Here is an 11,995-nt window from a genome sequence, read left to right on the forward strand (position 1 = left end):
AGTTACAGCTGTGGCCAGTAAAGGTGAGTGTGATAAAAGGGAGTGGGTTTGGTGCCAAGGGGGAATCACGGAGGAGGGATCCTGAGGAAGAGGAGGCTCATGAAGAAGAAGAAGAAGAAGAAGGATTCTGAGGAGAGAGAATCACTGCTCTGAGGTCAGTCTGGGTGTGCAGGTAGAGCTTGTTGTTAGAACCTGCGGTCACAGTCTAGCTGGGTAAAAGCCTGCAGTCAGAGGCTGCAAAGGAAAACTACAGCAGGAGCTTGCTGCAGCCAGGGTCAGTGGTGAATGGCTGGAGTCAGGATGGCTGAGCTGTAAGGAGGAGGAAACCAGGACCCTTTTCATGCTGTGGTAAGAAGTCTGTGTCTTGGCTCTTTACCAGTTTTTGTAGTGTTGTAGAACACACCATCATCAGAAGTGACAGATAGGAACTTTCTTCCTGTCCTGCTTTCTAGTTTGAGCCAAAGGAAGAGTGGTCTGTCAGGAGTTTTGGTTTCACTGCCCTTGTAGGTAGAGCCTTTGGTGGCCTGGCTGCTTCTGCCCCTGCCCTGAGGAGCCTTGGCTGGCTGCAGGAGGCCCTGTGGCTGTGGGGTGTCTTTGCAGAGGGGCAGGTGATGGCAGGGATAGGGAAGGGGCTGGTGTTGCAACAGATGAGTCTGGTTGTTCAGAAAGTTAGAAAAAGTACCTGTTTAGTGTGGCTGGAAATCAAGGCAAATTTCAGGGGCATTAGTAACGGACACTGGTGGGGGATAGCGACTTGCGTATTCAGGTCAGAGCTGGAAAGTTCTGACTTTAAAAGGAAATATATCGGAGGCTGTTTTGTGTATTTATGGTGAGTTAACTCCAGTGTTCTGAGAACAGCACTGTGGTCTGTTTCTTGGGTGGGGGTAGTATTAGTCAATTTAATATGCATCTTTCTATTCTGAACGTGATGCTTACGTGTAAGTTTGACTTTTACTACAAGCTCTATCTTTTCGTGTTAGTGGAGGCTTGGTGCATCCATTTAATGTGCCCTTGGTACAACAACATGTTTCCAAATAGATACCCTGAATAGTTTTAAAGGAATGGGATTTTCCAAATGTGTATTTTTTATTTTGTGGGGATTTTTGCTCCAAAAAAGAAGGGAAGATGACGAGTGTCTGTTCTGAAATTCCTTAAAACAGTTAAACAGCTGATTTTATTGCTGCTAACAGGAACGCAGTTTAATTTTGACTTGAAAGTTCTCAGCTTCTTTGTTTTTAGGCTGGGATAGGAATTCTGGTTTTCAGTAAAATGTACCAGTTCTCAGTGTGCAGCTATTTCACCTGGACCCCAGTAGATGCACTTTCCTTACAAGAAAATTTAATGCTTTCCTTATTTTGTTGGGAATTTTTGGTAGTTTCACATATTAAAAAAATTGTTTACTGTTTCAAATTAATTTTCATTTTCCCTTTGAGGGGTAGAGCCTACCTCCATTAGGAGAGGGCATGGAAATAGGACCAGAATTCTGAGGGGAGAAGAAAAAAAATGGAATATTGCTGGGGAATTGAATGATGAGAAACTTGCTGACATCAGTGCGTCACAGTAGAAAATGAGAATGCCAATAATGGGCCTAAATATTCCACATATTGCGAGCAGTTCTAATTGTGTGTTTAAATACACTCATTTGAGAAACTATATGTGAAGATGGTTGAGCTTAGCATGCTCCTGCTCGCTTCCTAAGGGTAAGTTTAGAGCTCTGGAAAAAGCAGGTTTAACAGCTTTTGAGAACTGCTGTTTTCATCGACAGGCAGCACACTTGTAGTGAGGCGTGGAGTTTGTACAGTGAGCACACACAGTTACAGGAATATGGCAAAACACACTCTGTGTTTTAGTCTTGGAATTTTCATCCTGCTTTTTATGCAGTTCTAATATGAATCAATGTACTTGAAAAAAGCCTCAATTTGCTTACTGTTTTATGACATCAAAATATGTAAACACCTGGCAGCTCTCAATTTGTTTTAGAGGTGGCTGAGACTTGACAAAGGTTAGGAAAACCCCTTCCTTTCTCAGACCATCTTCTAACATTCTTTGACTTAGATGTGCTTGGTTGTGTTTATTTTTGGTGGTGGTGATGTTTTGTTTAAAAAATTCCTAGTTGACAAAGGAGGAGAACTTGACAGGGAAGATAAAACCAGTTTAATAACTGTCCCTTCAGCTGTTTCCCTTCCTGTCCTTCTCAGCCGTACATTTGCAGTTCTCTCCAGTGTCTCTTGTAGATACTGTCAGCAGTCCATTACAATATTTTCCTAATTATTTTTCTAATTACTTTTTTCCCCAAAGGTGTTATACAAAGCTTCATATTAGGGTTATTGTTAACATCTTCCTAGAAGAGACGGTACTCTGTCTCTGCCAAATTGTAAAATGATGTATACATATGTTATTAAATTATGTTTGTCTTTGATCTTTATATAACCTGTTTATTTTCAGCATAATTTAGTGCTATTATAGTAGAAATAGACCAGATTAGCTTTCTCCTAACATTGTCTTTTTCTCTAAATAGTTAATTGGCAATTGAAGTAGAATTATTGGGGTCACCTCATTCCCTGTTCCTTTCAGGAACGTGGCGTTTGGGTAAGAGGAAGCTGGCAGGTGAAGTGTGGTGGTGCTCACAGTTGGGAAGGTGAAAACACTTAGAGGTTACATGGAACATGCTTGCTATGATGTGTTCCTGCCCCAGGGCCACGTATGCTATCAGAAATGGTTCTTTTCAGAATTTGGGAGAAATGCTTGGCTTGTGGACACAGCTGTCTGAGTTTACAGAGTTTTTGTTATGTCACAGCTCCCTTCAGTGCAGGGCTCAGCAGCAAAAGCCTCTGCCTCCTGTGTGTGTGTGTGTGCCTGAGATCTGCCTCTGCCTAAGCTGGGACTTGTATCCTCCACTGGACATCCTCAGTGCCTCCATGCTCAATTAGCAGCTCCAACTGGTATTTCTTAGGGCTTGGAAGAGGTTGGGTGTGCATGTGGGTAAGAGCTGGTGGCAGGGACCCTGGTTCATGTGCACCAACACTGCTCTGCAACCAAAGCAGCAGCAGGACACAGGAATCGGATTGAGACGTGCATTTCAAATCTGCTTTACTCCTGAACAGTGTCAGTGTAAACCCAGACCCTGGGAGATAAGTGTATTCTTCACTAGGCAGAATGAGGACCCTGCATTTTGACTGAGCTTCCTTAGAGTTAAATTTTAATGTTACTTATCTGTTAGTTTTTGCTAATGTCATATTTAAATTTTATCTATATATATATATAAATGTAAATCTAAGTGTACATATATGTGTATTTAGCATTAGCTGCTGTTGCAGAATTCAGATTGGACTTCAGGCTCACAACTCTTGATGCTTTATTCAATTGCTTTATTTGTGGGAAGTCCGATAATGTAATTTCCTTGCCTTCTTGTCTTTATCCCTGTGACTTTGTTCATCTGATCTGTTGTGTTAAGGACCTAAAATCTGACCTGTAACCAGCTATTATTTGGAACAAACTAAGGATCTTCCTATTCTTCTTTTAAATTATTTTCAGGTTTAAATTCTTGATTTGCTATGTGATAATTCAGCTTACATGACACTGATGTATTTATATTGCTTTACTGAGGAGGAACTGTGGTTTCTGATTATTTTGGTAGTTACAAAAGTATTTTGATTTGCAATGCTACTCTTACAGACATGCAGATGTTTTGTTAGTACTGTAAGAGAAAGATTACTGCTCTGGCTTTTGGATGTCCAGCATTCCTCAGCTGAGTCTGTAGTAGGAATTCTGAAATGCTCCCACAAAGACCACATCTCTTGTAAGTCACTAAATACAGAATTGAGGCAGACTCTTTCTTCTGATGCCCAGATTTTTGAGACATGAGAAACTGTAACCCATCTCCCTTAAGGCAAAATCATTCTCAAAAGAAGATATATTCTTATAGGTGATTTATTTTTTAATTTTTAAAATTATTCTGTACTTATCTGGCATTCAACCAATTACATTTTATGAGATGAATCTAGTTATGCTGCCTTTATAATGATAAAATCTTGCAAAAGTCTCTTTTTAGCAATTTGTATTAGTGTCTTTTAAATTGAATTTTTTAATTTTACTGTGATGCATTTCCATAAATAAGCAGAAATTACAAACATTTTTGCCAAGTGTAACTGCATTTTCTATATTATGATTTCTATGTGGTTTTTTTTCCCCCTGTATGTGGGCTAGCAGTTTATTCTGAGCACTGGCTGCCCACTGAAACCATCACTGGCATCACTCTTGGATTTACCCGGGAGGCATTGCTTTTTCCCTGTCTGCTATCGCTAAAATTGACATGTAGTAAGGACACAACTGCAGTTTCACATGGGGTAGTGTCTGTTCCTGGTCTGTAGCACAGCTCTTTAGTGGTAAATTACCAGAACTTCTGTTCTATGAACAAATAAAAAATATGCTGCACTGTTTGGGTCCCAGTACATGAGCCACAGGCTGAGGTGTGTCGGTGTGAACTGAAAGGAGCTGGTAAAGTTAGAGAAAGTGGATTAATGACTGTGGGTTTAAACTCTCACTTCACACGCATTGCAGGCAGAGTGAACCATGTTTAAAATAACCCACACATTGGAAAGTCATCCAGAGAGAAGAGCTTTTGTTCCCATGAGCTGCACATGGTAATTTGTATGTGGTATACAATGGTATCAGCATATGAATTGCAGGAAGAGCAGGTATTGGGGGATCAGGATCTGTTTTTAAGATTTATATGTGCTTAACATTTAGCCAAAAGAAGAGAAGTATAATTAGAAGACCATGAACCAGTGTAAGATATTTTTTTGTTCCAAAGCAAAAACAATGAAGGGAGGATGTTTGCTGAAATAGCACCTCAGTCCAGGCAGCTGACAGATGTCTGCAGGAGGAAATCTGTTCCGCAGCCCATGCTCATCCTGTGTTCCATGTAGATGTTGATTTTTTTTGTTCTACTGATTTAATTTTGGTAGCTGTTTTCTGCTTTGCATTCAAGAGCCAGAATAAATTTAACTTCTGCATTTCCATGCCCAGTGACAAGGGAGCCTGAGGCAAGTGTTGGTGGGTGCTGGTGGTGGCTCTTGGTGCAGCATCCTGCAGGAAGGGCAGGGGGCTTCACCTCCACAGCCCTCCAGGCTGCAAAGGCCTTTGGGGAATTATTTCCCAGTTCAGGCTGATGCACAGTAGTAGCTTGCCAAAGGAAGCTTTGGGGCTGCTTATTAGGTACCAGTTAAAAAGAAAATGGTGGGATAGCCACGTGTCTTGAAAATTCTTCTGCAGTTCCTGTAGCTGGACTGTGCCCAGTTTTCAGGGAATGTTTTCTTCACCAATATCTTTCAGGGGATGCAATTCACAGTGGCTGAAAGCTATGGTCAGATGATTCCCCTGAAGGCAAACCACTTAGGAGTATTCAGCCCAAATGTTTGTAATTCAAATATCTGTGCTATTTATTGTTATATTTATTTAAGCCTATTCCTCTTTAGGTTTTTCCAAGGCCTCTAAGATTCTTGCTAGTTGTCCTACTTCCAGACAGCTAAGTAGCCCTTGATCTTTGTAGCAAGCCACAGGGGAAAACAAGAACGACAGCCCACCAATGCCTTTTGTAATTTGGATAGGTGTCCAAGGTGTCAGAAGTGCTTTGAAGTAATTTGGTCTCTTAAGAAAAGTATTTAATGCATTCAGGGCCTTCAAAGACAAGCAGTGTTTCTAAAATTTTATTTTTTTATATATGTTTAGTACAGTTTTGGGGTCAAAATGTTCACAGGTACTTGTTATCTTCATCCTGGTTGTACATCTGCAGGTATTTTTCCCACTTAGCGATCACATTTCAAAGCTGAATGGAATCTGGTAGCATTTACTGTAATTGCTGAATAGGCTAAAATCCAGTCTATTTAACTGCTTTGATAGTGTAAATTCTAGACTATAGCCTCCTAACTGCCAGCTTGTTTTCCTAGTGGAAAAAAAAAAAAATAGACTAAAAGAACATGTACATTAGCTGCTGGTTAAATTGTACAAAAGGCTGTGGTAAGCCTCTCACCTCTCCTATTTGCTGTGCATAATGTCTCCATACTCCTCTCTACAATACTGTGGGGTAGAGAATCTTTTCATTGCAGTTAAACCAAGTACAACAGTAAGATTTCAGTAAAAAAAGGATTTTGATACCACCTTGGTTTTCAGTGGAGCAAAACGGTGCCTGGAGAAATTAAAAATGAAAAAAGAATCTGCTCAAGGTTTAGCAAATGCTGTGGGGGGAGGTGACAGCAAACAAACCTGGTGAGCTCTGGAAGCTGCTGCTGTAGCTCACTGAACTCCTGCCGTGCTGTCCTGGCTGTAGGGAGCCAGGGAATCTCTCATCACTTCCCAATTCAGCAAGGAAAGGGGGAGCTCCCAGCGGTAGGGACACAAAAGAAATCACTGCAGTTGTTGTACAATGGGATTTTAAGCAGACTGTTCTAGGCCAAGTCTTTCCTGAAGGGAACTCTTGGGAGCTGCTGAAGCGGTGTAAGGGTGCTATGAAATCCTTTTGGGTGAGTAAAGTGCCACGCTCGGCGCTTTGAAGTGTGGCTCAGCTGTGAAAATCTCTCACAGGGGACTGAATGTTCAAGGTTTGTGCTGCAACATCTATATACTTCCTTATTTTTGAAGAATGAAGCAGGAAATGTTTTCAAGCCTGGGAGGAAAGGCATAATCATCTCCCATCTGGCTTCCTTTGTGCATTCCGGGTTTCACAGAAGGAAAATACAGGTGTGTGGGTCCAGAGTGGTCCAGGAATCCTCTGAGAAGAGGGCTTGGACATAGCTTGTGGTTTATTGTAGCAAGGAAGTCCAAGTGCAGGAGAGAGGCTGAGAGGTGGCAAAGAATTAGTTAAACCTGACATGTAAAGCACACGGAAAATCTGGGCTACGATTCCGATTTTCAGGAAATGTTTTGCTTCTTGCCCACCTTTCTCCCAGGCTGTGTACGCAGTTTTCCTTACAGATTTCTTCAGCTTTTAAATCCATATGTCCAATGCTCTGGAGTGAATGCATTTATGTGCTGTGCCATAATAAGATAACATTTTCCTGTACAGAGTTTCACAATGCAAACTTCTGTGGAAAAAGGTAACTCAAGAGCTCCAGCAGGAGCTTTTCTGTGTTCTGTTTTGGGAAAAAGACAAACACTTGTGCTCCCAATTCCATTTACTGATCCTTGAAAGGATCAGAAGAGTTCTGTCCTACAAGAACTGGCTTTGAAAGATATGATTTGAACACTGTAATCTTCCCTGTGCCACAGGGCTGAATGGAATCTGCAAAGCACTTAAACATGCTTTAAATTGAGGTTTAAATGAACTTGCACAGAATTCTGTTTACATTTGTGTTTGAGGACCATTAGTACCTTCATCCTTTCTGGAAACCTATATTAGACACCAGAGAAAATTGATTACATCTAGTTTTTGTGTAACCTCAACATGCATTGGGATTGTTGCCCATTAGTTTTTGGGTTTAATGATCAAAATAGAAAATTGAGAAGAAGCAAAATACTTAGGAAGCTGTTATTATAACTACATCAAGCTAATCCTGAAGGTAAAAGGCTTTAATAAAAGTAAGAAGATTATGCTCTGTAAATTGTAGAGTCTGTATGGTACATTTTCAGCTGCTGAATATCCAGAAGCTGCTAGTACCATTCAGTTTTGCTTCTTTGCTAACTTAAGTTTATAATCAACCGACCACTTAAAGAAAGATTGATCTCTAACTTCCTCTTACAGTTGGAATAATATTTGGCTGAAGGGGGGCAGCAAATTGAGTTGGCTGGTTTAATAGAATGCATCACCCTTTTCACATGTTTGTAGCACCTCCTCAGCAAAGAGCTCCTGAATCCATGAAATAAACATGCAGAGGGGAAGGAGGTCTCTTCAGCAGGTGGTGTAGCACAGTTCTTCCTTGGTTTAAAAAGGAGACATAGTTTTTTTGAAACAGTCTTTTGAGTAGTTATAGTAAAACTTTAATCTTAATGAAAATAAAACTTGTTTTATCTTGGCATAACAGCAGTAATTTTTTAAAATATTGGCTTCATTGAGGGTGCAACTCAATACCACCCCTTAACAGTCTAATTTCTTAAACTCTAGTCCTTCCATACAAGATGGAGAGGCTCTTTCAGACCATGATTTAAAACTTAGTTCTAGAAATATGAATTATTAAATACTACCTAAAAAAAGAAAATAAATTGAAAAATGAAGCATATTATTAACATATTATTTTCCTGAATAATATTCAGGAAATTCTGCTAAAGGAATAAACAAAGCAAAAACCCTGCTGCATGCATATTGAATTTAATGCCATGGATTTTCTGACATAAGATATATATGAATGTGGGACTGTCATTTAATATTTCCCAAATGAAATTGAAAAGGTAAAAGTTAAAAGTGATTGTTCTAGTAGCATGTGCCTAGGAGAGCTGGCTAAAATTGAAAAAGGTTCTTCAGTATTTTGAACTTCGAAGATGAATATTTCCTGAAATGTCACGGTTCCATTACATATGGCTCATAACCTTTAAGTGTGGTTACAGTAAACCAAAATGTATTTCAGATTCAACACACTAATCCTTGATGAGAGATGTGCGGAGCTGTCATTTTCTCCAAGCATTCATGTACAGTCACTGGGGTTTCCACAGGTCTCTTCCACAGAGACACTCTGCCTTTTAGCAGGTAAACACAGATTTTTTTTTCTTTTCCCTCTAAGGAAACTGAGGAAAATCTGTCCTCCAAAAAAAGCAGCTCCATACGTTCTGCAGTGCTACCTTCCTGTTACTGTTACTTTCAAGAGCTAAGAAACCATTTTTTACAATGCTGCTGTAAAACTTTGTCTTTGTTTGTGTTTTTTTTTTTTTACCATCTTTGGTAAACACTGTCAGTGAAGCTGCATGTTTTCACCCAAATGCCATCTGGAACTGTCCATCTTTCAACCTGACTGTTTTAAAAAAGAGGAGATTTGGCCAAGAAATTTATTTTCTCTGTTGGTTTGAAAATTCCTGCATAATCTGTGCTAGCCTGCATGCCCCCAGTTCTTTTTCAGTATTTTGGAAGAGCGGCTTTTCTGTTGAGTTTATTATTTGCAAGGTCTTCTGTGCATATACAGGTCACTGCGTGACATGGCACAGAGGATGTATTGCTTTAGGGGGACAGAAGCTTTTCCAGAAGTATTTTTAAAAGAAAAAGAAATTGTGTTGAGGCAGAAATTTAGCAGCAGTTGGATCCCTCTGCTCCTATGACTCTTAGTCTATAAATTGGGATAATCACTTCTGAGGGAGGAAGGAAGGAAGCTGAATGCAGAGATATCTGTGCTAAATGTCCAGTGGCTTTGGCACTTCAGCTGTGAAGTCTTGTAATATGCACAGGCTCTGGCTGGTGGAGACAGCTGGGAGAGCAAAAGCAAGAAAACTCCTGGGCTGACATAAAGACATTTTAATTGGCGGAGGAAAAACCTCAGTGACACAAAGGGAGTCACCCACCACATCCCAGCAGCCAGTCCTGGAACAGCAGCCGCCTTGGCAAGAGAACCCCAGCTCCTTCCTGTGCCCCAATGGTGCGGGGGCTGTGGGGTGTCCCCGACCGTCCCCTCCCAGCCTCCTGCCCTCCCACCCTGCGTCCTGGGGACAGAGTGGGCACTGGAGAAAGCCTTTGCCAGGATGCCAGCGCTGCTCAGGAGCAGCTGGAACGCTGGTGCTTCACCCAGCCTGGTTTAGTCACAACTCCAAACCCCCAAACCTCACCACGGTATGGGCTGCCATAAAACATTAACCCGGGCCTGGCCAAAAGCAATACTAAATTAATCCAGGTGGAACCGTGGAAGAGAGACTCACAAGGGAAAATGTGTTCATTTCAACAATTTATGCGGAGTTTAAGTCTTTTGGATTTTGGGGGTGATATTGTCCTGTTAGGAGGGCTGATGAATGGGCTCAGATGATGAGTGGTTTATTGAACATGATATAATTATGATGAGGGAAATGGGAAATATTTTGTCATGGCTTCAGAAAAGCTCTGTGGGAAAGAGTTACCCAAGGTTGTCTTGGTATAGCAGGAGGGGATGGACGGAAATTCTCTCTTGAGAGACTGGTTCAGACTTGGGCATTTAGGTGATGGGTGCTACACAGGAACCCAGATAGAACAGTTCAGCTGTGTTTGAACTCATTGAAGGATTAAATCCCCTTCAGAGCAGCAGCGTCATTTTGGGTTTCTTTGGAAACTGTGGTCCGTGAGTTTATATCTCTTAAAGACAGATAGATAAATTAGTTCCCACAGTTGTTTTCTCAGCTGGATTTGGGTTCATAGCAGTTGAAATTCCCTCCACAGAAATGAACAATCACCCCTTACCTCAGCAACCCCATGGGCTGCACAGTTCAGTGCTTACTTCAAATACCCTGAAATATGCCAGTAAGCACTGGTGGAGGATGTGATCTTCCACTGAGTCCCGCACATGACACGCATTTCCTACTGGCTGTATGACAGTAAAACTGAGGGGAAATTGCCCCAAAGCCCTGGAAGCTGGACCAGGGGAGGAGTGAGCAGCAGTGGCTGTTTTGGGGTTCTTTTGATGCCATGTCTGAGGGTGTAACACGGCTGAGGAGCTGCAGGAATGGAGCACGAGGGACTTCCAGTAAAAGTGTTGCTTGGTTTTTCTGGCCTCTATTGTTTATCAGCTAAAGCTGAAAAACCTATAATCGCCCAAAGGAATAACAGTCTTAGTCTTAAGCTCTCAGGATCTCTCAATTTAGAAGCTTTTCAACTTTTCAAGATTTCAGGAGTGTGAGTGCAAGAAATAATATCATACATTAGAGACTGTAATTCTGGAAACATTTGAAGGACAGAATACAGCAAAATTGGTTGCAAATGCCTCCCTCCTTTATTTTTCTAAGAATACACTCTTCATAATACCTTGACTTTTAACCTGTAGAATCGCTGTTAATGTAAGCATCACTATCGTGGCAAACAGATACATTTTTTTCTTTTTGTTCTGATTTTATAATAATGATATTGTTATAACAAAACCAATTGCACAGAATAACTGCAGATTTTGAAAAGAATTTTGATCCTTGTTAACATTTTGAAAAGTAAGAGCTGGAATTTCTGGAAAACCACAGTGTCAATTCTCACAAAAGTGTGTTTAATTTATCGATTATGGACATTTTAAAGCTTCTGTTGACCTGTATTTGAATGCATTTGTAGAAGTTACTGTATTGCTATTATGATTATTATAATGTTATTGTGATGGCTTGATTTCTGTGTCACAAAACTTTGGTTTCAATTGTTGCCCATGTAAGTAAATTAAATGGCAATTTAAAATTGATCCTGATAATTTAAAATATGCATTCAGGAGAAGGCTGGAAGAAGTGCTAAATACAGAATTTCAAAAACATTCCTATTGTGGATCACAACATTTTATCTTTTATTTTTGTGAATACACTGGTGTTTGGCCAGTGGTCAACCTGCTACATTATTTTTTTTTATTTTATTTTTTCATTTTTTAATATTCATAGACTGGAAATTTATATATTTATATATTTAGCTAAGAGCAATAAATTGTTTCTTAAGGTCTTTAGTGAATTAAACATGTTTGCTGTGGACTGTGTTGTGCCCTAAGCCCCCTGGAGTTGGTTTCCAGTTTTCTGTCCACCACAGGACAAGAACAGCAGGTTTGGAGGGAAGACTGCTCACCCTCAAATTGTTGCTGATGGGAAAATGTCTTTAGTTTTCTGTTCTGCTGGTCTTCCCTCTTAGGATTTACTAATTTGGGTCTCTCTACTCTACACACCCTACTTGACAAGAAACCTTGAGAAGCACAGTTAAGTTTGAAGCTGCAGCTCGATTACAAAATAAAAATCACTGTTCTCCCCCCATGTGTGGATAGGAGGGCTCAGTACTGTATTTGGTTGACAGTTTGCATTTCACCTGAGCTTTAGGTGTCTTGTGGCATCTAGGGAACCAAATGTTATTGGTGAACTGACTTAAAATATATCCTTTTAGCCT

At 40.5% G+C, this 11,995-nt stretch overlaps 1 long non-coding RNA gene across 1 annotated transcript; it reads left to right on the forward strand.

Annotated features, from left to right (window-relative positions):
* Positions 1-58: 58 nt before the first annotated feature.
* On the forward strand, positions 59-11,352 carry LOC120757465 (uncharacterized). Its single transcript, XR_005702515.2, has 3 exons — positions 59-154; positions 8,559-8,677; positions 9,108-11,352. It is a non-coding gene; the product is annotated as an uncharacterized LOC120757465 (long non-coding RNA).
* Positions 11,353-11,995: the final 643 nt, after the last annotated feature.

Source organism: Hirundo rustica, chromosome 10 (assembly GCF_015227805.2).
Source record: "Hirundo rustica isolate bHirRus1 chromosome 10, bHirRus1.pri.v3, whole genome shotgun sequence".
NCBI classification, from domain to species: domain Eukaryota; kingdom Metazoa; phylum Chordata; class Aves; order Passeriformes; family Hirundinidae; genus Hirundo; species Hirundo rustica.